The sequence below is a fragment of the Dasypus novemcinctus genome, chromosome 23 (assembly GCF_030445035.2).
Source record: "Dasypus novemcinctus isolate mDasNov1 chromosome 23, mDasNov1.1.hap2, whole genome shotgun sequence".
In the NCBI taxonomy this organism is placed as follows: Eukaryota; Metazoa; Chordata; class Mammalia; order Cingulata; family Dasypodidae; genus Dasypus; species Dasypus novemcinctus.
The window spans coordinates 47,900,835-47,926,716 of NC_080695.1; the positions used below are offsets into that span (position 1 = coordinate 47,900,835).

Sequence of the window (25,882 nt, forward strand, 5' to 3'; positions counted from 1 at the left end):
TGGACTGAAAAGTTAACTAAAAACAGGGATGGATGCAAACCATCTTTTCTTTTTTTTCCCCATTCTTTGATTTGCCAAACTGCCTCAGTTCAGTGAATATTCTGTGATGCAATACAAGTCTTAATATTGATTTCTGTATATGTATGACACATAGAGTCAAATAATGTTCTCTTCTATTATATTTGAAGCACATTCATTAGGTTCAAGCAGCTTGCAGCCAGCCTCATGGTGGAAATGATGAGTTGCTATAGAAACACAAATCAGAATAAGGTATAAAAGAACATTTCTTAGAAAAGATGACATAATTTGAGTTTTGTAGAAGATAAGTTAAGGATATAAAGGAAAGTTCATTCCCATCAGAGGCCTAACAGGATAGGAGTATATACCTTGACTGGAGTTTTTCAGAGGAAAAATGTGGCGACAGGCATGGGAGGTAGTTTAAGAGGAACTACATATTATGCTAATGTGGTTGAATATTACTTTGAATAGTATGGGGAGATTGAAGAAATTTAAGCCAGAATGAATATATCACATATGGAGGTTAAAATAATTCCTTTGGGAGAAATATGGAATATATATTGCAGGTGAGAAAAATGTCAGGATAGCAGGAGAAAAACCATTTAGTAATAGGGGGAAAGGGTTGCATTTTATAGAAGGCAAGAGATAGACTCAAGCTATTCCTTGTCAGTCTCATAGGAATTTCTTCATGAAATGCTCTCCATTCCCTGACATTTCTCTTCCCAGGATGTCTCTTCACTCTATTTGATATCTAGGGTTAAATGATGTGAGCTGCCTCACAGGACAATCAGAATTTGTGTGTACTGTCATTACTCTGCATAGTCCTTATAGAAAGGTTTTGCTGTTACATTCATTCACATTCTATGTACTGACTTCTAGGCAAGGCTCTATGTATTAAGAATTATGGTATAAAAACCAAAGTTATAGTCATGATAGGGCATGATGCTTGCCCTTGTGGTTCTCAAAATAAAAGAGAGATAAGGCATGTGGAAAACGTGTGTTAAGAGTGTGGACTACATTTAATGAGAAAATTCACAACAGTAGGTGATCTCTTCCCCGGGGAGTGAATAGGAATCCACCTGAGCTGTTCGGTTTGAACAACAGTTAAAAAGTGAACATGATAACCAGGGAAGAGAAAGACTTCTTCTATAAACAGAGGTAGAGTAATATACAGGGGAAAGAAGTATAGCACAATGGATTGTTTGGGCACTGGGTTTGTGTTAGGAGTACCGAGTTTTAATGTACATTTCTCCTCTGGATTGTCACTTCATGTTATAGAAGAACTGATGCTTCAATCTCAGCCTTGTTCATTAGCATATAATGTGTCATCAAATGCCTATACATCTGTCCTTACATCCAACAAAACATCATTTCAGTGTCCGGAATGAGAAGAAAGTACTATCGATAGTCGCACGTCTACCTACCTGACGGCTCTGCTCCGGCAGCAAGTGAAACACTGGCCTGCTGAAAATATCAATCTGCGCATTTATGCACTTCCAGAACAAACCTACCTCAGTTTGGGAGATCACAGCCCTTCAAGGTTATCCAGAAGACCCTGTGTTTCTCTAACTCCAGCTTCAGAGGGTGAGGGGCAGGATTGGAGGACAGGAAAAAAGGTGATTATTGTCATTCCCTTGCCTAAGGACATCTAAGTACAAGGGATGAAGAAATCGGGCTTGCTCTATGTTGTTTATATAGCATTTAAAAGCTGTTCATAAAAAAATCCATTGAGGAACCAATTAGTTTGCAGCTCATTTCATGTTTAAATACTTTGCCAACAATTTACCCCATATTTCATTTAAGCTGAAGTTGAATATCAAAAAGAAAATCACTTCGGCATGGGTTTGATGCTAATTAACATCATTATGTTTCTTTCCTCGTTCTTTTAGCTAAAGGGTTCAGAGGTGCTAGGTGCATACAAAGTCAGTCAGACACTGTAATACCATTTGTTTTTGAACAACAATTTGCTCTAGCTTTAAAAAGAACATATTGTGAATGGGCTTTGCCAGTACTGCTTTCGGATGTGATTAGGTTTACATGGGTTATGGCAAGACGGATAATGGAAGAGTATATTTGGATTAAAAAACAACTCGAATGTATCATCATTTCTCCACATCCATGTTTCTAACTAAATATTCCCTTTACCATAATAACGAATTGACAATGCATTTCAATTTAAAAGCAGCTTTGGAGTTGATACAGTTATAGTGGTGAAAACAAAGATAACAGCAGGCTAAAAGCTTTGTGGAAATTGAAATGCTGGCAACCCCATTTAAATAATTTTGGTTCTACCCTGATTTGTCTTCCTTATATTAGAATAAGACTTATTCACCTTAACTGTTGCCAATTTGGAAAGTTTAGCTGCTCTTTTTTTTTTCTCCTTTTTTTTTTTTTTTATTGAACAGTTATGTGCCAGACACTGGATGAAATGCTTGCTTTCATTTTTATTTTATTTTTAGTTTTTTAAAGATTTATTTTATTTATTTCTCTCCCCTTCCTCCCCCACCCCAGTTGTCTGTTCTGTGTGTCTATTTGCTGCGTCTTCTTTGTCAGCTTCTGTTGTTGTCAGCAGCAAGGGAATCTGTGTTTCTTTTTGTTGAGTCATCTTTGTGGATGTCAGCTCTCCATGTGTACAGCGCCATTCTTTGGCAGGCTGCACTTTCTTTCATGCTGGGCGGCTCTCCTTATGGGGCGCACTCCTTGCTCATGGGGCTCCCCTACACGGGGACACCCCTGCGTGGCACGGCACTCCCTGCGCGCATCAGCACTGCATGTGGGCAGCTCCACACGGGTCAAGGAGGCCCGGGGTTTGAACCGCGGACCTCCCATGTGGTAGGCAGACACCCTATCCATTGGACCAAGTCTGCTTCCCCAGCTGCTCTCTTTTGATGCCAAAAAAAATGCTTAGGGAAATCCCCAGGACTTAGTAAATATTAATTTAACAACAACAAAGAAAAATAATATTTTTTCTGAACCAAAGAACCAAGTTATGCTTTATCATTGTTATTTTTGAGAATGTTTCAAACCCAATAAGTGTGCTATAGAAGAAGTTTATGAAAAATACTACTGTACAAATACATATAGAAATAAGATTACTGTAAGAACAAATTCTATTTTTATGACATTTAATAATCTAAGTATAAAACGAAGGGAAAAAACTTATTTCAGGTGTGTATTTAAATACCAACTGAATGTGATGAAAATCAGGTGTTAAACATCCTTTAAATGAAGTGATGTCTTATATTTTAATTTGAGCTCATGTTGAACAAGTGTTTTAATATCTGATGCCTAGTAGACTCCATCAAGTAGTTAATTATGGACATCTAGCCCTGAGAACACAGGCACTCCAGCTATATACTTATTAGTTATATGAAAAATACAAACAGTAACCAGTGAACCAAGTCAACTCAAAACTGGAGGACAGCAGTTTTAACCAGAGCCATAAAGATGATTTAGTGAAACCTCCACATATGTAGGATGATAATCTATGTATTTTGGCTTTTAGATCATGTTTCCTTTCACACTGTATCATAATACTAGCCAAATTTGTCTCTTGTTGAGATCCCTGATTTACTGTTTTGCCCACATACTCTCTCGGTTTCTCTAAATATTACTTTATTCTCTCCTCCTATCAAAGTCTACTCTCAGGAACAGAGTACCTTCATTTATATAAAGAGTCTATTCTAGTTTTTCTCCTGAATCATTTTTTTAAGAGAAAATATTCAAATTAAAGAAGAGTTCTGTTTCCAGGTAAGTTAGAGAAACTATTTGAGGATTCTGGGGGAATAAAAACAGATTCTGGATTGGGGGAAAATACAGAATTCAACTATAGAATTCAAGAGGAGTTCTGTTTCCAGGTAATTTAGAGAAACTATTTGAGGATTCTGGGGGGGGGGGGGGCGGGAAAGCAGATTCTGGATTGAGGACAAATACAGAATTTAACTATAGACTATGACTACCAGGGTAGGGATTGGACAATGACTATGACTACCAGGGTAGTGATTTTAAGGGAATACGGTATTAGAGGTTTTTGTGATGTTGGAACTTTTCCTGGATGCTGATTGTGATGATAGTTACATAAATCTAAAATTCATAGAGGGGAAGTACCAACAAAATCAATTTTACGTATGCTGACTTAATATTTTAAGTGTAGTAAAAACATGGGAAAAATACGAATGAGGGAACTGAAGTCCCAAGTAATGAAAGAGCACTTCATCCTTAAATTAATTCAGTTTTTAGGTCAACCATATCCAGGCAATAATAAAAATTGTTAGAGGTATAAGAATTTTCAAAGAAGACTGCAGCCATATAAAAGTGGCCCACATTTTTTTTTGAATTGGGTATACATGGTACCGATAATTAGAGACTGGTAAACTTGATATTGTTGCAGTGTGATCTTAGGAGAAAAAAGTAAAATAACAGTAAATTGTGATTGATTACAAAAGGAAACTATCAGTGGTATTCTTTTATCTAGTTAAAACTATATTTCATATCAGAATAGTCTCAATTTCTTTTTTGATTTCTGGGCTGATAGGTCTGGGAACAACCATAGACAATGTCTATTGACTTAGCCTTCATAATAGATGTAAAGCTCACAGAAACCCACAGCATTCTACCATGGACAGAGATTCCTAGAGCATGAGGTCCAGGTCTCAGCACCACATTTTAAACAGAATAAATAAAGACATGGGTACATTTAGAGTGATGGATTTGGAGAATTAGCAAAATCAAAATAAACCCAATAACAATTACCAATTAATAAGACTGTGGTAGGAGTAAACTCATTACCTGATGTCAGGTACGCAATATTGTTGACGTGTTCATAGAACTTTATAGCTCGCAGCACTCTCAAGACTTTGAGGACTGTTAATAACTTGCTCTAGGTTATAAAGTAAGTTTCCAAGTTAAACTAAACTGTTTTTTCCCATGACCATTCTACTAAATCTCGCTTAAAATAGGGATGATTAAGTAAATGGGTGTATTTAAACTATGGGAGGTGGTATTTACGGAGAGAAGATGAGGGCGTAAGAAAGCTGTCTTCAGGTATTTGCAGCACCTGAACATGGAGATGGATTTAGTTCTTCAAATCCTGATTCACTGAGAGGATGATTACCAAGTGACTTCACTATGTTAGCATTGGAAGCAGTAGGAATGAAATGAAAAATAATGTAGCAGCCTAATTCCAAGGGGGCAAAAAGAGGATAAAAACACAAGTTTTCTGAAATAGATCTACTAATATCAGGATTTACTTTTCCAAAAACTAAGATTACACAAAAACTAAGATTACACAAAAACAGATTTATCTACCTTTAAAAATTACTGGATTACCTACTGCTAGAAATGTAGATTTAAAAGGAAAGAATAAAAGCTACTTCCTTCCTTTTGAAGTTGAAAATAACTTTTTCATGGTTGTATAGTTTTTTAAGATGATACTAGTTGTGAAAGAGAGTGAGCACACCTAGCAGACCTAGAATTAGAATGCTAATCTTCATGTTTATTTATTTCAAAAATACTCCTAAGAGACCTATTCTCTGCTAATAATTCATCGAAAGCCATGGACTGGATTAAATAAAATGAAGTGTCCCTGTAAATTACCTACGATTGCCCATGACAAAATAAAAGTTTGTAGTGTAGTTATCATTGTTTATAGTTTTAGAAAATGATAAGCCAAAAAATGCAAGAAAAAGTAATAAAACCACCACCAGTAGATCCTCAGGTACCCTGTATTCAAATTTTTAATAGCCTTATGTGAATAAATGTGAGAATATGAATCCAAATAATTAAATAATATCTGTATCACTGGAATTCAAAGTTGTTTAGATCATACATTTGTAAAGAATTCGTAAACAAAGTAGCCAATGGACCAAATAGAGTCAACACGTCTGTTCCCTAACATAGACCTATATTTGGAGAAGTCCGTTGAAAAGACCGTGTCACGTTCCACTCTCACCCCAGGTCAGGACCCCATGGTGTCCTGAGCACTGTCATCAGCCAACAGTTCACTACGGTTATACCAGCTGCTACTGAAAGGAACTGCCTGTGGCCACCACAAGCCTCTTCACCTACCACCACAGTGAATCCCAAAGCTTCAGGAGGGGGACACGCGAGCAGACCCTGGAAACGCCAGTCATTTATTCAAACTAGAAGTGCGCATCCATTTTTTACCTGATCAGATATTAGGGGATCTTAAATGCTTGCCACTTCCATTCGCTGGAAACCTCCTGAGAATTTTAGTATCAGTGTGAACTCCTCCCTGAAAGCACATTTAAATTCAGCTCTTAATCTTAGCTCACAAAACCACATCCCTAATGGGTCATTTTGGCAGACAGGTGACCCTGCATCCTACTTCCCAAAACATACTTCAGAAGGCAGGATGTTTCTAGATCTTGAATTTGTTGCCATCCCTCCTTCCTGGTTCCTTGAGATAAACTGCCCTGGCTCCTGGAGCCCTGGGCTCAGTGCCAGCACTGACCCAACCCGACATCTGTGCCCCAGGCAGGTGCAGTGCCAGGAGCAGGAGCAGGAGCTGAGCCTGGACAAACCGCTGTGCCCGTTGTCACAGAACTGATGGTCTAAGAGGGAAGGCAGTAAGCAAATAAATGTGCACGTAAATAACTGCAGATTGAAATACGTATGCCAAAGGAAAGGAGTAGCTTGTCCAATGGGAGAATCTAAGAAAAAAAAACTAAAAAGCTGATAGCTCTGTGTTTTCAGCAGTTAACTAGGTGAGGTGTTCATCTGGTTAGGGAGGTAGGGTTGGTTCTGACCCAGCAGAAAACCTGAGCAGAGGATTCATGGAAGGAGGGAAGATTTTTTTAATTCTAAAAAAATAAAGTATTTAAAAATGTTTTAAAAATATATATGGGTTAGAGTGGACTTACTGATATTCTACTATAAAACTATTGTGACTAGTAATAGAAGAAATTATAGCATTGAGGAGGAAAAAGTGGCCACAGTAGGTGCTAAGGGCCGGGAGAGGGAAGAGATGTGATGAGGGGGCATTTTGGGGACTTTGAGTTGTCGTAAATGATTTTGGAGGGTCAGGTGCTGGACTTTACATATCCTGCCTTAACCCACTGAATGTACTGGGGGAGAGTGTGAACTACAGGGTGAACTATTATCTATGCAGTGCAGCAGTGCTCCAAAATGCATTCACCGAGTGCGATGAGTGTGCCGCAATGATGGGGGAGGTTGGTTGGTGTGGGAGGAGTACGGTGAGGGGGTGGGGGAGGGGGTAACGGGAACCTGTTACATTTTTTAATGTAACATTGTTCTGTGTGTGATGTATATATCTTCCAAAAAATACAATTTACAAAAATGATGGGGTAGGGGTGGGGAAAGGAGTATATGGGAACTTCTTATGTGTTTTATGTTTTTTAATGTAACATTCTTTGTGATCTATTAACTTTAATTTAAAAAGTGTAAAAATAAAAAATAAAAATAAAAATAAACCTGAAAAAGAAAGAAGGAAATGAAGGAAACGTCATGGCTGCACCTCGAGAAGAAGGCGGCCGGCTGCAGTCCTGCAGGCCCTGGTGGACTCTCGAAGGACACAGCCCCTCTCATCGGAGTGGGGAGTTGTCGAAGGGCTTCAAGGTACAAGTGGCTGACAGTTCTGTCCTTTGCCTTTTTCCACCAGATACGCAGAAGATGTTGGAAGCTTGTCATGGGAGGCTGTGGGTATGGGAAGGAGTAAGCATGACAAAGAATACTATGTAAATATGTAGGAGTACAATTTGTGTAAATACATTTATTAACAAGCAAATAAAGTAATCCTTACTCTCAAAAACATCTGCTGCTTCAAAATCTGAGTGCCCATGGACTCTACAAAAAGTGTATTTGCATAATCTGAAGAAGCGGGTTGATGTATTACATTTCTGGAGCCCTCGAGGGCCCTTCCCAGGGGTCTAGCTAATGGCACCAGTTGCTTCTTTCCAACCAGGCACACTCCATAAACATTGTGGCTAATATGTCTGCCCAAGGTCTAAATATCTGAAGAGTGAAGCTGAAATTTTGCCAGTATTCCTGTGGCTCTAAGGCTGCCTGAAGTTAACTGTGACAAACTAGCCATTTTAGTGAATCATCTGAGCAGTAGCCTCAGCAGCACTGGTGCAAATTTTTTCAAATTGACATGAAGGAAGTCATAGATCTCTGAGCTGAAACATGCTATTGTAGTTTTCTGTGTGCCAAGAAAGCTAAAGAAAATAAGTGTAGCAAGCCAGCGTGAATGCAGAATTCACAGCAGAGCATGAATATACGAGCTTCGCTTGCAGGATGGAGGATGGGTATATCTACATTTACAGGAGGCTGGATTCCTGCAATGGGTTTTAAGTAATCTTAAAATCTATGGTTCATACTGGGAAATGGTAAGAAAACTTCAGGAAACAAAACAGGAGGAATGTTCATACTAAATGTACAAAGGGCAAGTGACAGAAGTGACCTAAAAGCTAAATTGTCTGCAGTGTCGCATGAATTACCTCAGTTAATAGTCATACCAGTTCTTGAAAGAGGTGGTACTATTATCTCTGTTTTACAAATGAGGCTATTGAAGAAGTAAAGTAATTTGTCCAAGTAACAGAATTAGCAATTTATTCAGTTAGAGTCTGAGTTATGAATTAAGCTTAACCACAGTGCTGTCCCTCGGGTTAAAGTTGGACCCCGACTGCAGAAAGTGACCCCAAAAAAGGGAGACTCCCTTTCTGGAATATAGGAGACTTTCGGTTTAAAAAGATAGATTAAATACTGCAATTTGTTAAATTAGAAGTATCTACATTTAACTAGCCTCCTCCTAAAACTTATTTACAGACTCAAAGTAACTGCAAAACCTGTTGTCAGTGAGAAAATGAGGGGAGACCTTGGACTGCCTACTGCCGATTGCACTCAGATACTAGGCCCCTAAGGCAGCATTTAGTAATGCACATTTTTCAGGGAAAGGCAAAAATCCAAGGATGGCGCTATGCTGTACCTAACAAAAATAAAGGATTTTGACAGTGTTACTTGACAAAAGCTAAAAATAAAAAACAAAAAAAAAGAGGGAGTTTTTTGCCACAGGAGGCACTTATTAAATATTTGGCTAAAGCACCACAAATTTAAAGTTCCGACGAAGTAAGTATGGGTCAAATTCTAAGGTCTGTCTTTTTCACCAAGTGAAAGACCTCCATTATCTGCTTGTTTTCCACAGAAATCATGCCTCACCCTCAATCTGACTCCTACTGGCTAAGTTTATCTATTTGCCCTTTATAACCTTTCTTGATTCTCTTTGTCTTTGTTATTCTCCACTTGCCTCCCATTCCCCAGCTTCCACATGTACCCAAATACATGCTTAGTTTACTTAATCTTTAATATGATTTGTTAATTCCATTACATGCATGCTGCATATTTTCTCTCCTTAGATTTGAGTGTTTACCACTCTTCTACCCACCCCTGCCTCTCTCACTCTTCCCATTTGTAGCAGTTTGATATTACTGGTGAATTCCAAAAAGAAATATTGGATTGTGTTTGTAAACTATTCTTGTCTTCTGGGTGTATAGATATATTAGGGTGTGTTGGATTTGGAGGTTTTACTTTACTTGATGAAATAATGACTAAGCCTTTGATTGGGCCACTTCAGTAGATGTTGAGTCCCCGCCCCCTCGGTGGATGGGAACTCACAGAGAAACTGCACCGCAGAGAAGGGAGGTTGGAGTTTTCATATTGGAGCCCGGGAAGTAAGCACACAGAGGAGCAGAACAGCTGAGCCCAGAGAGAATCGAGCCACGGGGAGAGAGACAGAGCCGGTATCTGATAGTCAACAGCTGGCCTTGTGGAGCAAGCAGGGCAGCTGAGCCTGGAGAGAAACAAGCTCCAGAAAGCGTGGAACCCAGGAAGCCTGAACCCTCACAGACGTCAGCAGCCATCTTGCTCCAACACTTGGCGACAGACTTTGGTAAGGGAAGTAACTTATGCTTCATGGCCTGGTAACTGTAAGCTTCTACCCCAAATAAATACCCTTCATAAAAGCCAGCTGATTTCTGGTATTTTGCAGCAGCATCCCTTCGTCTGACTAATACACCATTATGCCGATAACTTACCATTTCAAGAAAGTCTTCCTGGACCAATCTGAAGGAATCTGTTGTAACTATTCTAGTAGAGGGTTGTAGAGAAGAAATAAATCAGGCCAATAAATATATTTCTTCTTTCTCCTTTCAGTAGGCCTCTGAAATAGAGAAAATTAGAATATCTGTGTACCAGTACTTGCATTCAGGTACACTACACACACACAAGCCAGTCATACACAGACATGAGCCAGAGAGAAGCATCCTGTTTAATTATACAAGTTGGGTTTTTTTATTTTTTATTTTTGGTGTTTTTAACCAACTATTAATTAACTGATATGAATGGAAAATGTGTCATTAATAATTTAACACAAGTATTAGTTATTGGGGTTCTGGAAAACTAGTGAAACAGTTGTGCAAATATGTCCCTCAGAGAACGTGTAGACCTGCCGGAGGTAAAGAAAATGCAGCAAAGGGCTAATTTGGGGTCACACTCAAAACTTATTTATGATAGAAGTTAGAAGAGCAACGACCTCTGGGGGTGAGCAATTCCTGTGAAAACGGACTGGGAAGCCAGGGAAGGCCTTGTGCAGGTTGGGTCTCCTGACCTTGGCAGTTGTGTGTGTGCCTGTGTAACTTCCTCGAGTTTTGCACTTAAGATACGTGTGCTTTACGGTATGTAAGTTATTTTTCAAGAAACATTTTTTAAGTTATCAAAAATAAAGACCCATAAGGTAGGTTTACTATCAGGTATTAATTTCCTACTATGTCAGGTAATCTACATATTTTTCTTAAGCTCTTTGACGTTCTGGAAAAGTATATATAGTCCTTCTCTCTCTCTCTTTTTTTTTTGAGGTACCAGGGCCAAGGATTGAACCTGGGACCTCATAAGTGGGAAGCCAGCACTCAACCACTGAGCCACATCGGCTCCCCTGAGCTGGTCTTCCCATTTGTTTGCTTGTTGTTTTGTTGTTGTTGCTGTTGTTTGTTTCTAGGAGGCATCAGGAACTGCACCTAGGACCTCCCATGTGAGGAGTAGGAGCTCAACCACTTGAGCCACATCCACTCCTTGTCCTCTTCTTTTAATGAGAAATTATTGTTTAAAAAAAAGCTCATTTTATAAAGTCAACATGGAAAGAGCTAGTTGTTAATGTATTAAAATCTCAAAAATAAAAAGATAACCAAGGTTGCTCCCACCAGTAAAGCATGGTGAAGGAAATTATGCCCATCAATTTCTCTCCCATTCTTTTACCCCAAGCCTCAGGCACAAGCTGAGAGCAGTTCATTTGTATCTAAGAAGGAAGATATCCTTTGTAGGAAATTAGGTATATATTCAAATATTCACTGACTATCTACTATAAGCAAAGGTAAATCCAAATTTAGGGACTTATAGTTAATAGAAGTACAGATGACTATTTAAAATAAAATGAATACATTTATGAATGCACAATTATTTACAGTCTATACTTATTTATGAGAGGGGAGATTATAATAAATTATAGAATTTAGCAATATTAAAAAACATCACAAATCTGGGGAAAAATTAATTAATTGCCTGACAACACCTCTAACATATATATTTGTCTGGATTTTCATCTGCATACTCTTTGCCAAAACTATTATGATATCTTTTGTAGAAAAATAAAAGATAATTCTTGCCTCCAACATTGTTGTCTGAAATGTGTTATTTATCAATAAATGCTTAGCACTGTTTTTTGTTCTTCATAACTTACAGGGAATATGAATTACATTTACTGGATTGTAAAACTGGGGGGATGCTCTAAAGTGTGCTTTGAATATAAGCTGTAAGATTTTAGAATACTTCAATTATCTTGTGTGCTTGCTATCTGAAGTATTTTTTAAGTGATATTGAATACCTAGTTTGTTGTCAGTGTCCTCACTGCACTGGCCTATTTTAGCTTTAGGTTATCTTGCTCAATGTCAGTGTTTTGTTTCTTATGATCAGGAGATTGAAAATATTTCCAGTGGGTTCGTATGCTCTAATCCTCTTAATTTATTGGCTTATCAAACATCAAGAGTTTATTCACCAGGCAAAGCTCATCTCTTTCTCTTAATGTGTTACTGAACTCGTATGATCTGTTATTTTGGTTAAAATTTATACCAAAATATTGCCATGTTTCCATTGTTTTTTTTAAACTCATCTTTATACTTTTTCCATAATGCTCCTTTTATCTGAATTTTCTGTTTAGTTAATTGTTGGATACACATGTACTACTTAGGGTTTGGCTGGTAAATGAAAGACCATAAACGTTTTCTTCCTGTGTCCACGCAGGCGTCGGCCCTTTCTCCCGTGCTTGACTGACCTGCCCGCGTCCTGGGCATCTGAGCAGCGGCTCCTCCGCTCCCGCGTGAATCCGCCGGTGGCAGGTGCAGGAGGCTGAGTCAGGAAGCCCCCAGGGCACTTGTCCTCAGCCTCAATCCACGTGCCAGGCAGGACCCAGGTGCATGGAGGACCTCCTGAAGGCGCTACCTTTAGTTAAGGGGTTGCCCGAAGGAATATGGGACCCCTTACTCCAGATCCCTAGAGAGTTTTAGGGGCGGGATAAATTCAGATACAGAGAAGCTCCAGGGAGGAGCGAGAAGTCAGCGAGCACAGGCAGAGCAGACGCAGGAGAAGTGGGCAAAAGCCTGGGGAGGGCGCGGGCCTGGCACTGCAGGGAGGGCAACGCCTGGGCAGGGCATGGCCTGGCCAGCCCCTGGCCTTGGACTTCCAGCCTCAGTGACCTGGAACCTTCAGCCCCATTGTGCAGCCAGCGGGCGGCCTTTGTCCTGCAGCCCGGCAAGCTGCGAGCCACGCGCTTGTGTTCCTAAAAGCTCTTCTAATGCCAAGAGGACTGGGAATGACTCAACTGTACAGGAAAGTGACTCCGAAGTAAGGGAAGATATTCTACAAAGTCAGATGAAATAATTCAGCAAGTGAACCTGCCCTCAGCTCAATGGTAAAAGTGCCTGCGGCCCTCCAGGTCACCTAGCTAGAAGGGCAGGACACGTGTGCTGAGATGAACGTGGGGAAGAGGCAGGCGTCTTACTGGTAGTGGATAAAATAGCTTCCTTTTGTAAATTTTACAAAATCGCGTAACCTTGTGACTTAACCATCTATTCTCAAATTTCTGAAGACTTCCTATTGTCAAAATGAACCTGTAGCACAGGTGTCTGGGCTCCTTCCCTGGAGGTTCTGATTGGACAGGCTTAGAGAAGGCTCCTGGATGGTTCCATGAGTGTCCAGGTGATTCCTGTCCTTAGAAAGGTTTGAGCACTACCGCAGCCTCCGCCAGGGACAGGTGAAGCGTAACACACGCGGCTACGCCTTCGTTGCACACCAGTGGCATGTGATTCTAACTAACCTGATATGCAATCTGATTCACTGAGGCTACCACGTGTTTGTGCTTTTAGCATCAGAGCCTGGGCGCGCTGGGAAGTTCTGCAATTGCTGAGGAAAGTATCGGGGACCACATCCCTGGAGAGAAATGCTGCACTTTATGTGACTATCATAATTAAATGCATCCATCTTTGCATGCCTATTTACAACAATTACTGCTACAAAATTGTTCTCAATCTCCTATCCCGTGTATTTCAGGACCTAGAAGTGATGTGAGCATCTTTGTTCCCTGATGCTGTTTCTGAATTAGTCAGAGTTCAGTCTGGGAGCACAACCTCTGCAGTTGCCAAGATTGATTACAGGAATCAGATCACACACAAATGTTAAGGAGGAGGTGGAGAAGAAAGTTTCTGGAGGGAGGAGTGAGAGGATCAGACAAAGCTACGAGCCAGTTCTAAGTGATGGTGCAGGTGGACCAGGGAAGCTTATAGAAAAATCAGAGGGGCCATACACACCCAGTACCAAAGATGGAAGTGCAAAGAGGGAGCTTGTCCACAGGAACCTCCTACCTCCACGGCGCTACCATCCCTGCATCTGAGGCTCCTGCTGGCCAGCTGACCCAGGCGTCAGAAGGGGAGCCAGGTGTGAAGTGGGGGACAATGAGGATAAGCCGACCCAAGGGCACCTCAGGGGTGGCCTTCAGCTGCTCTGAGCACAGTGGCTTCTAGGGGTGAAGTCTGCATGCATCACATCGGCCTTCCAGATAGCGTGCACGTTCATCTTTGGGCTGAGTTTAAATCTAGAACCATCCAGGGACAGGGAGTCTAGGAAATACACCAGCCCAAACCACCTTGATATAGCACAATACGCTTCACTGAGGCTCTTGAAGAAATCCCTGTTCATTAGTGAATCCATGGAAATTTGTTAGTAAGTGGTATGCTGATGAATGTTTAAATGCCTGCGTGGTAGAAAAAAAATAAGTAAATAATCAAGACTTCATTTATAGTTTCTGCCAAGCTCTATCTAAAAAATACTTCTTCCAAGGTCAATTTCAAGCATTACTATGATGTCCCTGAATGCTAGGTTAGGAAGAGGTGCTAAAATTTGTGTCTCCTTAACTAGTATGAACCAGTTGCAGCCCTCCTGTTTACTGATGACAGCAGGTATACTTCTTTATCACTCTTCCTTGACTCAGTTTAAGAATTAGCAAGAGGAATACAGGTTTTTCTCCTTCTACCCACTCTGCTGCGTTAAGACAGTTCTCAGTGACTTAAAAATCCATAGATCCTCCATTTTTCTTGATCTGTTTTTCAGGACAAATATTCATTCCTTCGCTCTAATTCAGTACTCAACTCATGATCATACCATTACATATGTGTGTGTATATATATGTAATATATATTTATATCATGCACACATATATACACACATCATTACATATAAAGACATATGTATCTATATTATACATGTGGTGTATATATGGGGACATTTCTCCTCCACAGAAATGGCATGGCCTGTAGTTGTAACTTAATACATTTTGAAGTCCACTGTGCTGGGCCTAGACTAAGCCCTTTTAGTTTAGAGATTTGTGTTTATCAGGAATAGGAAATTGTATTGAATTAATCTATGACACTCTGGCTATCTGTTTCTCTCTTCATCTCTCTTCCTAAAACTCTTGCCTCTGTGCTGTAATCGATTTTTTGAAACTCTATTTTCCAAGGAAATTATTCCTTTCATTTAGGTCTTGGAAAGCATTTGAATAGAGTTAGTTTTAATTAGTCTCATACTTTTACTCTGAGTAATAAGTCTTTGAAATTATTTTTCACAGTTTCCTAATTTGAGTTATATAAATTTATTTCTGAGTAAAGTAATATATCCATTTGACAAACAAAGCAATTTAGTAACCAGCATGAAGCATTCATGTACCTACTTAATATATTCAGATACTAATTGTATGGTTTATAAGTGAAATCATTAGGTTCAAAACACATCTGGCTAATTGTGTTTTTTTTTAACTTCTGCCCTTTAAAATTTGTTGTGAATATTTATTAGCAGTTAATGAGTGTCTTCAAAAATGCACTTGAAAAATCACTTTTTTGCTTGACATGTTTTTTATTTTTATTTTGAATTTTACTTTTAAAATGTGTGTCTCTTTAAATAGTCTGCTGAATTTTGTAAGATCATGGTATTGCCTTATATTATCAGAATCATCAAGATGCCCAGGTTTTCATTCATTTAAAATCTTTATTTTTTAGCCATCATTTGCCAGATTATGGAAATTTATAATGTCAATTTAAACTCTAAATCTATGGCAACAAAGATCTGGAAATTCTGTTTCCAGAAAAATATGCAGAGTTAATAATGCAGACAAGGCTCTTTGCCTTAGTACCAACCACTTGGATGGCTGCTCTCATAATTTTGTAGTAAACTTATTTTCTATCTCTCTATTTCCAAGTTTTTTCATTCATTTGTTCCAAAGTTTCATAAATAAGTTTCAGATACTTCGTGTGAAGTTACGTAAACCTTTGCAATCTGAGGAGAAACATATTGGGAAAGTGTATTATTTCTCTTGTAATCACCTAACACCCATTCTCTTTGTTCCCTCTTTCTGAAAGTCCTATCAGTTAGGTGTAGGAGAGCTAATTGATCCTCACTGAAAAATGAGGAAGTAGGTTATAGATTCTTTAATCTTCTTCTTGTCCTAAAAATGTGTTGTTGTGTTTTTTTCCTAGTAAGAAGCTAAAACTAGAAGTACAATAAAATTTCACATGTAACAAAATCTCTAAATAAAAGCATTGAGGATTATATCCCATTCCCCCTCCGTGCTCTGAGAGCCGGGGCCTCGACTGGGCGGAGAGTGTGGATCTGCCCCAGTGCCTGGAATGACAGGCTGCCTCCAGCAGGCGTGGAGGACACAGCATCAACCCACAGACGACACGAAGACTTTGGGATCTAATGGAGCTTTCCCTGATATGTTTCAGGCTTGCTGTTTTCCTTCTAATTTCTTCCTTCTGCAATGCAAACATCTGTCCTAAGACTAGTCCCATCATTGTGTGTTGGAAGCAAATATGTTGTTTTCCAGGTTTCACAGGTCTATCCACAAAAGGAAAGGAAGTTTGCTCCAGCATGGACCATACCTATAACTGATTTTTTCAAAATATGTTTTTTTAAGGAAGTTTTGAACTTATAAAACAATCATGCACATGTGTGGAATTCCCATACAACACCCCTCCCCCAATACACTACATTGATGTGGAACATTTGTTACAGATTTTGAGATATTATCAGACTATTAAGACTAACTATGATCCATAGCACATATTTGGCATACTTTTTCCATCTCTCCTATTATTAACACAGTACATCTTTGGCATGACGCGAGAGTTTTACAGTATCGCTGTTAACTATAGTCCATAGGTTACACTAATTGTACTTTTCCCAAGCTTCTCCACATTCTCACCTCCTTGCAATAGTGATGTACACTTGTTCTAGTTTACAGGAGGGCATTCTTGCATTTGGACTATTAACCACAATTCTCATCCACCTCTGGGTTCACTATGTCATTCAGTCCCTAGACTATTCTCTAGGTTTCTTTCAATTGACATTTACATCCCTAGACTATGCTTTTCAGCCACATTCCCACTTAAAAAACAGCTTCATTAGTTCTACTCACAGTAATGTGTTACCATCAACTTCATCCATTTCCACATTTTTACAGTCAAGTTAATTAAAACAAAACCTTCTACATATATTAAGCATCAGTATACCTTCTCAGGCTTCCTCTTATCTCCTAATAACCTACACTCTAGGTTTTAACTCCGTGTGATTATTCTTCGTATTTAGTTCATGTTAGTGAGACCATGCAACATTTGTCCTTTTGTGCCTAGCTTATTTCAATTAGCATAATGTTCTCAGGGTACATCCATGTTATCACTTCTGTCCCAATTTCATTTATTCTTATAGCAGCATAGTAGTCTATCATATGTATATAATTAGGAATAAACTTGTTTATCCATTCTTTCATTGATGGGCACTTGTGTTGTTACCACTTTGGGCAACTGTGAATAAAGCTGCTATGGACATCGGTGTCTGTGTCACAGTTTTCAGTTCTTCTGGAAATATTCCTGGTGGAGGAAGTGCTAGATCATTCGGCAGTTCTATATTTAGCTTCCTGAGGAACCAGTAAACTGTGTTCCACAGAGGCTGCACCATATTACAATGCCACCAACAGTGAAGGAGTATTCCTATTTCTCCACATGCTCTCCAGCACTTACTGTTTTCTGTTTTTTAAATAATGGTCATTCTGTGCAGGGTGAGGTGTTATTTCATTGCTGTTTTGATGTGTGTTTCCCTGATAGCTAGGAATATTGAACATTTTTTCATGTGCTTTTTTGGCGATTTGTATTTTCTCTTTGGAGAAATGTCTTTTTAAGTCTTTTGCCCATTTTAAAAATTGGATTGCTTGCTCTTTTATTGTTGAGTTGTATAATCTCTTTATATGAATGGAAATCAAATCCTTATTAGATATGTGGTTTCCAAATGCTTCCATTGAATGGGCTGCCTTTTTACTTTCTTGATGAAGTCCTTAGAATCACAGAAGTATTTTTGTTTGAGGAGGTCCACTTAACCACGTTTTCTTTCATTGCTCATGCTTTTGGGGCAAGGTTTAAGAATCCACCACCTACCACCAGTTCTTGAAGATGTTTCCCTACATTTACTTCTAGGAGCTTTTGAGTTAATTTTTTTGTATAAAGTGTGAGATAAGGGTCCTCTTTTTTACTTTTGGATATGGATATCCAGTTCTCCCAGCACCATTTATTGAATAAATTGTTCTGCCCTGGCTGGGTGGGTTTGACAGCCTTTCAAACACCACTTGGCATAGATATGATGGTCTGTTTCTAAACTATCAGTTCTGTTCCATTGGTCTATGTGTCTATCTTTATACCAGTACCATGCTAATTTTTTTTTTACTTTAGCTATGTAATAAATTTATAGTTCAGAAGTGAGAGTCCTCCAACTTTGCTCTTCATTTTTAAGATGTTTCTGGTTATTTGGGGCCCCTAACTCTTCCAAATAAATTTGATAATTGTATTTTCTGTTTCTTTAAACAATTTTTTTGGGATTGCACTGATCTGTGTATCAATTCGGGTAGAAATGACATCTTAATAATATTTATTCTTCCAATCCATGAGCATGGAATGTTCTTCAATTTATTATTTTAAGTTTTGTCTATTTGTCTGTTTTTACCAAGGCATTGTAGTCTCCTAGATATAAGTGCTTTATATCCTTGGTTAAAAACTTAACCTAAATATTTGATTCCTTGGTCACTATTGTAAATGGAATTTTTTTCCTGACTTCCTTCTCTGATTGCACATTACTAGTGTATAGAAACACTACGGATTTTTGCATATTAATCTTGCATCCTGCCCCTCTGCTGAAATTGTTTATGAGTTCTAGCAGCTTTGTTACAGGTTTTTCAGGACTTTCTAGGTATAGGAGCATATCATCTCCACATAGAGATCTTGATGCCATTTATTTCTTGTTGTTGGCTGATTGGTCTAGCTAGAACCTCTAGCACTAAATTGAATAAGAGTGGTGACAGTGGGCATCCTTGTCTTGTTCCTGGTCTCTGCAGGAAAGTTTTCAGTCTTTCACCATTGAAGAAAATATATGGCCTTTACCATGTTTAGAAAGTTTCCTTCTATACCCATTTTTGTAGTACTTTTATCAAGAAAAGATGGTGCATTTTATCAAATGTCTTTTCTGTGTCAATTGATAAGATCACGTGATTTCTCTTCTCTGGTTTATTAATGTAGTGTATTATGCTGACTGAGTTTCTTGTGTTGAACCAAACTTGGATGCCTTGTATAAAGTCCACTTTGTCATGATGAATAATTCTTTTTAATGTGTTGTTGGATTTAATTAGCAAGTATCTCCCTAGGGATGCGGTTTCCTTCAGGTCTCCCGCTAGCAAGACCCGGCCTCCGCACACCTGCCCGCCGCCAGTGACACCCTGGAACGCTGGGCCTCAGTCTCCCAGCCGCGAGCTCAACTAGACGCGGAGCCGGGCTGCCAAGACCAGCGCCTCTGCTCGCCGAGCCCTCGTGTGCCCTCGTGGACCGAGCACAGATCCCGGCCCACGGGCCCTGCCGTCCCCCCCCCCCCCCGGGGGAAGGAGTCCCCAGGGTGCTGCTGGGGCCAGAGGGGCACGGGCCAGAGGCCTCGCGGGCAGCGGACCGGCGGGTGTCAGCCGTGCAGGGCAGGGAGCTCTGCCCCGAGTGGGCCCGGGTGGCGGGTGCTGGTGTTCGGCTGGACCAGGCGCGGAAGGCACCGGCCCGGGACCCGGGCTCAGCCAGGTGGGACCCGGGCTCAGCCAAGTGGGTCCCGGGCTCAGCCAAGTGGGTCCCGGGCTCAGCCAGGTGGCCCCCGGTCTGCCTCCGCCTCCGCCGGCGGTGTGTCCAGGCGCCTTGGGCTCTGAATGCCGCCAGCCCCGTGCAGGAGAAGCGATGGGCCCTGGGCACGTGTGCTAGTGTCCGTGCGTGCGTGCGCCTGTGTGTCTGCTTCGCGGGCTCCGGACCGTGTCCCGTTGGTCGGCACTGGCCGAGGGAGAGCGCCGCCCGCTTCCCCGCTGCCCGAGAGGCCACAGGGCGTGGGCGGCTGGTTGGGTGGGGCCTGTCGCCTGGGCTCAGGGGGCCACAGGAAGTCTGTGGCATGGGGCCCATCGGCGTGGTGCCAGGCAAGGCAGGGAAAGGCGAGAAGGGGCAGGCCCGGTGTGCACGGTTCCAGGGCACGGGCCAGAGGCAGGGCCCGCCGGACGCCGACAAGTCTAGCGGGCCTGGGCTGTTGGGCCCAGGCGCAGTGGGCGCGGGCCCCTGCGTGCCCCAGCCAGGTGTGGGTTGGTGCGGGGCTGTGAGCTCCAAAAAAGGACTGGGTGGCCGCTGCCTGCGTGGCTGCGCCGCCAGGGAAGGGCGCGCGCGGGTTGGGGTGGGGGGCCAGGGGCCCAGGGCCTGCATACCTGCCCCTGAGGGCTGCGGGGAGCGGGGCTCGGGGCGGGCAAAAGGAGCGCAAGCGAGAGGTGGAGAGGGGCGGCGCGTGGCAAAAACCTACAGCACCCGGTATTCCCAGGCGATCTCCCATCCAAGCACTAACCAGGCCCGACCCTGCTTAGCTTCTGAGATCAGAGGAGATCAGGCGCGTTCAGGGTGCTATGGCCCTCCACGCCGGCTGCTGCTGCCAGCAGCCTCAAGAGCCCGCTGCGCGACGCCGCGCTGCCAGCCTTCCGCTCCCGCCCCGCTCCCGCCCCGCTCCCGGAGGCTGAGGGCGGCCGCCTCCGGGGCCGACCCTTGGGCCCTCCGCCACCGCCCTGCCGCCCGCCGCTCTGGCACTACCTGGCCTCGAGCCCCAGCTCCCCCGCACGCCACTGGCTCCCGGTACCCCGCCGCTCGCCTGCCCACACGTCACCGGCCCCTGCTCCGCCCTCGGGCCCACGGCGCGGCACCCGTGCCACCGACGGCTCAGTTGGTGACGGCGCCCTGCGGACCCCCGACCGCCACGCGCACCCCTGGTACCAGGCCGGCCGGCCCCCGACTCTCCCGCAGCGACCGCCTCAGGCGCAAGCGCCGGCGCCCCCTGCCGGCCGGCCCTGCCTCACCACCCCGCGCCCGGGCCAAGCACCTGCCACCACGCCCAGCCGGCGCCCCTGAGCCGGTACCGCCCCGGCCCAGGAGGAGGGGCCAGCCCCAGTCCGGGCCTGCCGCCCACGCGCCCGCACGCCCCCGGCCCCCCCCCCCCACACACACGCCCCCACCCCGCACGCCTTACCCCCGGAGCTCGGGCCCTGGGCCCTCGGCCGTCGCAGCGGGTCCTCGCATCCAGACCTCGCGCTCCCGGCCGCGCGCGGGGCTCTGCCCTCGCCTGCCGGGGCCACTCCCAGGAGCCATGCCCACGCGGAGGGCGGGGGTCGCCCCGCACGCCGCCTGGCCTTCACGCCACACAGCCGCGCCGTGCGCGGGAGCGGCCGCTCTCCCTTGGAGCGTCGGCCACGAGCCGGCGTCGGATGCGGGCGGCCGCGCTGGCTGCAAACGCCCACCGTGGAGCCAGGTGGAGAGCGGCAGGTGGCCGGATCGGGGCCAGGCTGTCCGCAGGCCTGCGCAGCTGGGGCCAGAGCACAGGCCCTTGGACCTGGCACTGGGGGCTGCCCAGCCGCAGCAGGAGGTCCGGAAGAGCAAGCAGCAGAACCGCACCCGGGCCGCGGCGGTGGGCGTGGCCTCGGTGCCCGCGCACCTGCGCCTGGGCCCTGCCGGGCTGCTGTGGGCACGGGCCTCTCCTCCCAGAGGCCCTGGGCCGCAGAGCTGGGCCCCGGGCCCGCTGCCCTGCCACCCCGAGGCCCTCCAGGCGTCCGGCCTCAGCCGGTCTAGGCCTCGCTGTCGCCAGCGCCTGCTGACGGCGGAGCTCGCCCAGCTCCTGCAGATGCGCCTGGCGGGAAGCGAGGGCGACACGGCCGCCGGCTCGGCCAGTCCTTCCAGAAGGCGCCTGGGCGCTTGCCGCCGGCGGGAGGGACCCTTGCAACCCGCGCCGCGCGCCCCGTGGGGGAGATCTCCCTCGGGATGCCGCTTCCTTCAGGTCTCCCGCTAGCGAGACCCGGCCTCCGCACAGCTGCCCGCCGCCAGTGACACCCTGCATCGCTGGGCCTCGGTCTCCCAGCCGCTAGCCCAACTGGCCGCGGAGCCGGGCTGCCAGGACCAGCGCCTCTGCTCGCCGTGCCTTCGTGTGCCCTCGTGCCCCGAGCACAGATCCCGGCCCACGGGCCAGGCCCCGGGCTGCTGCTGGGGCCAGAGGGGCACGGGCCAGAGGCCTCGCGGGCAGGACACCGGAGGGTGTCCGCCGGGCAGGGCAGGGAGCTCTGGCCTTAGCGGGCCCGGGTGGCGGGTGCTGGTGCTTGGGCTGGACCCGGCGGGGAAGGCACCGGCCCGGGACCCGGCTCAGCCAGGTGGGACCCGGGCTCAGCCAGGTGGCCGCCGGTCTGCCTCCGCCGCCGGCGGCGGTGTGTCCAGGCGCCTTGGGCTCTGAATGCCGCCAGCCCCGTGCGGGAGGAGCGATGGGCCGCGGGCGCACGTGCCAGTGTGCGTGCGTGTGTGCGTGCGCCTGTGTGTCTGCTTGGCGGGCTCAGGACCGTGTTCCGTTGGTCGGCACAGGGGTACCAACCGCACTGGCCGAGGAAGAGCGCTGCCCGCTTTCCCGCTGCCCGAGGGGCCAGGGATGTGGGTGGCTGGTTGGGTGGGGCCTGTCTCCTGGGCTCAAGGAGCCACGGGAAGTCTGTGGCATGGGGCCCATCGGCGTGGCGCCAGGCAAGGCAGGGAAAGGCGAGAAGGGGCAGGCCCGGTGTGCACGGTTACAGGGCACGGGCCGGAGGCAGGGCCCGCCGGACGCCGACAGGTCTAGCGGGCCTGGGTTCTTGGGCCCAGGCGCAGTGGGCGTGGGCGCGAGCCCCTGCGTGTCCCAGCCAGGTGTGGGTTGGTGCGGGGCTGCGAGCCCCAAGGAAGGGCTGGGTGGCCGGCGACTGCGTTGCTGCCTGCGCGGCTGCGCCGCCAGGGAAGGGCGCGCGCGGGTTGGGGCGGGGGCCGGGGGCCGGGGGCCTGCATACCTGGCCCTGACAGCTACGGGGAGCCGGGCTCCGGGCCGGCAAAAGGAGCGCGAGGGAGAGGGAGGGGGCGGCACGTGGCAAAAGCTTAGAGCACCTGGTATTTCCAGGAGGTCTCCCATCCAAGCACTAACCAGGCCCGACCCTGCTTAGCTTCCAAGATCAGACGAGATGGGGCGCGTTCAGGGTGCTATGGCCCTCGACGCCGGCTGCCCCAAGAGCCCGCTCCACGCCGCCGCCCTGCCCACCCGCCCGCCGCTCTGGCCCTACCTGGCCTCGGGCCCCACCTCCCCCGCACGCCACTGGCTCCCAGGACCCCCGCCGCTCGCCTGCCCTCACGCCACCGGCCTCGGCCCCGCCCTCGGGCCCACGGCGCGGCCCCCGCGCCACAGACGGCTCAGTCCGCGGACGGCGCCCTGCAGACCCCCGACCGCCACGCGCACCCCCGTTGCCAGCCCGGCCGGCCCCCTACTCTCCCGCAAAGACTCGCCTCAGGCGCGAGCGCAGGCGCCGCCTGCCTGCCCGCCCGCCGGCCCGGCCTCAGCACCCCGCGCCCGGGCTAAGCACCTGCCACCAGTCGGCAACCCAGAGCCGGTACCTTCGCGCCCAGGAGGCGGGGCCAACCAGGGCCCGGCCTGCGGCCTCCCCGCCTCCACTCACACACGCCCGCACCCCGAACGCCTTCCCCCCGGAGGTCGGGCCCTGCGCCCTGGGCCGTCGCAGCGGGTCCCCGCGTCCAGACCTTGTGTTCCTGGCCGCGCCGGGCTCTGCCCTCGACCGGCGGGGCCGCCCTCAGGACCCACGCCCACCAGGAGGGCGGGGGTCGCCCCGCACGCCGCCCGGCCTTCACGCCACACAGCCGCGCCGTGCGCGGGAGCGGCCGCTCTCCCTTGGAGCGGCGGCCACGAGTCGGCGTCGGATGCGGGCGGCCGCGCTGGCTGCAAACGCCCACTGCGGAGCCAGGCGGAAAGCGGCAGGTGGCCGGATCGGGGCCAGGCTGTCCGCAGGCCTGCGCAGCTGGGGCCAGAGCACAGGCCCTTGCACCTGGCACCGGGGGCTGCCCAGCCGCAGCTGGAGGCCCCGAGGCGCAGGCAGCGGAAGCGCACCGGGGCCGCGACGGTGGGCGTGGCCTCGGTGCCCGCGCACCTGCGCCTGGGCCCTGCCGGGCTGCCGTGGGCACGGGCCTCTGCTCCCAGAGGCCCTGGGCCGCAGAGCTGGGCCCCAGGCCCGCTGCCCTGCCACCCCGAGGCCCTCCAGGCGTCCGGCCTCAGCCGGCCTAGGCCTCGCTGTCGCCAGCGCCTGCTGACGGCGGAGCTCGCCCAGCTCCTGCAGATGCGCCTGGCGGGAAGCGAGGGCGACACGGCCGCCGGCTCGGCCAGACCTTCCAGAAGGCGCCTGGGCGCTTGCCGCCGGCGGGAGGGACCCTTGCAACCCGCGCCGCGCGCCCGGTGGGGGAGATCCCCTCGGGAGGCCGCTTCCTTCAGGTCTCCCGCTAGCGAGACCCGGCCTCCGCACACCTGCCGGCCGCCAGTGACACCCTGCATCGCTGGGCCTCGGTCTCCCAGCCGCGAGCCCAACTGGCCGCGGAGCCGGGCTGCCAGGACCAGCGCCTCTGCTCGCCGTGCCCTCGTGTGCCCTAGTGCCCCGAGCACAGATCCACGGGCCCTGCCGTCCCCCCCGGGGGAAGGAGGCCCAGGGCTGCAGCTGTGGCCAGAGGGGCACGGGCCAGAGGCCTCGCGGGCAGCGGACCAGCGGGTGTCCGCCTGGGAGAGCAAGGTGCTCGGGCCCGAGTGGGCCCGGGTGGTGGGTGCTGGTGTTGGGCTGGACCCGGCGGGGAAGGCACCGGCCCGGGACCCGGGCTCAGCCAGGTGGGACCCGGGCTGAGGCAGGTGGGACCCGGCATCAAAATAATACTGTTTTTGTAAAATATAAATTCAAATAAACTAGAGAGCTGGAAACAGATTAGCAGCTGTGTATGGTATTGGAAGCACAGAGAGATTGAGAGGAGACGAGGTTTTTTTGGTTGGCTGGTTTTTTTTTAATTTTTACCATTATTGTAATAAGGAAAATGCTCTAAAAATGATTGAAGTAATGAATTCACAACTATGCGATTACACCAAATACCACTGAGTGTATACTTTGAATGGATTTATTCTATTTAAGAGTTTCATTAAAATTGGTTTGTTAAAAAAATGAAGATAGAAATTCAATTAAAATAATTTAGTTGAATGGAAAGAGTGTAAAATAAGATTATTTTATATAAATAAGTTTTCTAACAACTTAAGAGTCAGCAAATTATAAAAATCAAACAACAAACTTAAGAGTCAGGATGGTAATATACTTTCACATTCGCTTAACTTGAATTTCTTTAAATTTAAAACACATTCCCTTAAACAATGTGCATTTAATTTCAAAAAGACATTTTTTGAGTTTAACACAGTACACGCATTTCTTAATTTAACATCAAAGGCTTAGATCATGGAGATCTTCAATAGGCAGTGATATATAATTTTTCTATGACAAAGAAATTCAATTATGGACATTTCCGGGCTCTGAGACAATAATATTCTCGTGAGTTAGCGGTTACTTTGCTTTGTCACTTATGTATTCTGTGAGAAAAAATAGCTATGTGCAAGAGCCATGTTGATGAATTTGAGGTAGTTTATGGTTGTGGCCATTGTGGATGTCATGGTTCTATTTGCATGTTCAATTAGAAAAAGTCATCATGAAAATCCCTTAATTTATATTCTCTTTACAATATAATTTTTCATGTAATATAATGGTAGTGGAAAAAAGAGTATTCATTGTCTCACATTGGTTGTCTGTCTTGGTCCATTGACAATTGGATTT

The 25,882-nt window shown here is 46.5% G+C and overlaps 1 long non-coding RNA gene and 2 pseudogenes across 2 annotated transcripts; all 3 read right to left on the reverse strand.

Moving 5' to 3' along the window:
• Nucleotides 1-5,735: 5,735 nt before the first annotated feature.
• On the reverse strand, nucleotides 5,736-21,654 carry LOC131275592 (uncharacterized). Of its 2 annotated transcripts, none has more exons than XR_009183010.2 (3): nucleotides 21,214-21,654; nucleotides 10,089-10,213; nucleotides 5,736-7,692 (listed from the first exon to the last, which is right to left on the reverse strand). It is a non-coding gene; the product is annotated as an uncharacterized lncRNA (long non-coding RNA). The 2 variants fall into 2 exon arrangements; XR_009183009.2 differs by lacking the exon at nucleotides 21,214-21,654 and adding an exon at nucleotides 13,962-14,035 and having other exon boundaries at nucleotides 6,419-7,692.
• Nucleotides 20,493-20,611, reverse strand: LOC131275710 (5S ribosomal RNA; annotated as a pseudogene).
• Nucleotides 21,655-23,117: 1,463 nt separating the features above from the next.
• On the reverse strand, nucleotides 23,118-23,236 carry LOC131275703 (5S ribosomal RNA; annotated as a pseudogene).
• Between the last annotated feature and the right edge of the window lie 2,646 nt (nucleotides 23,237-25,882).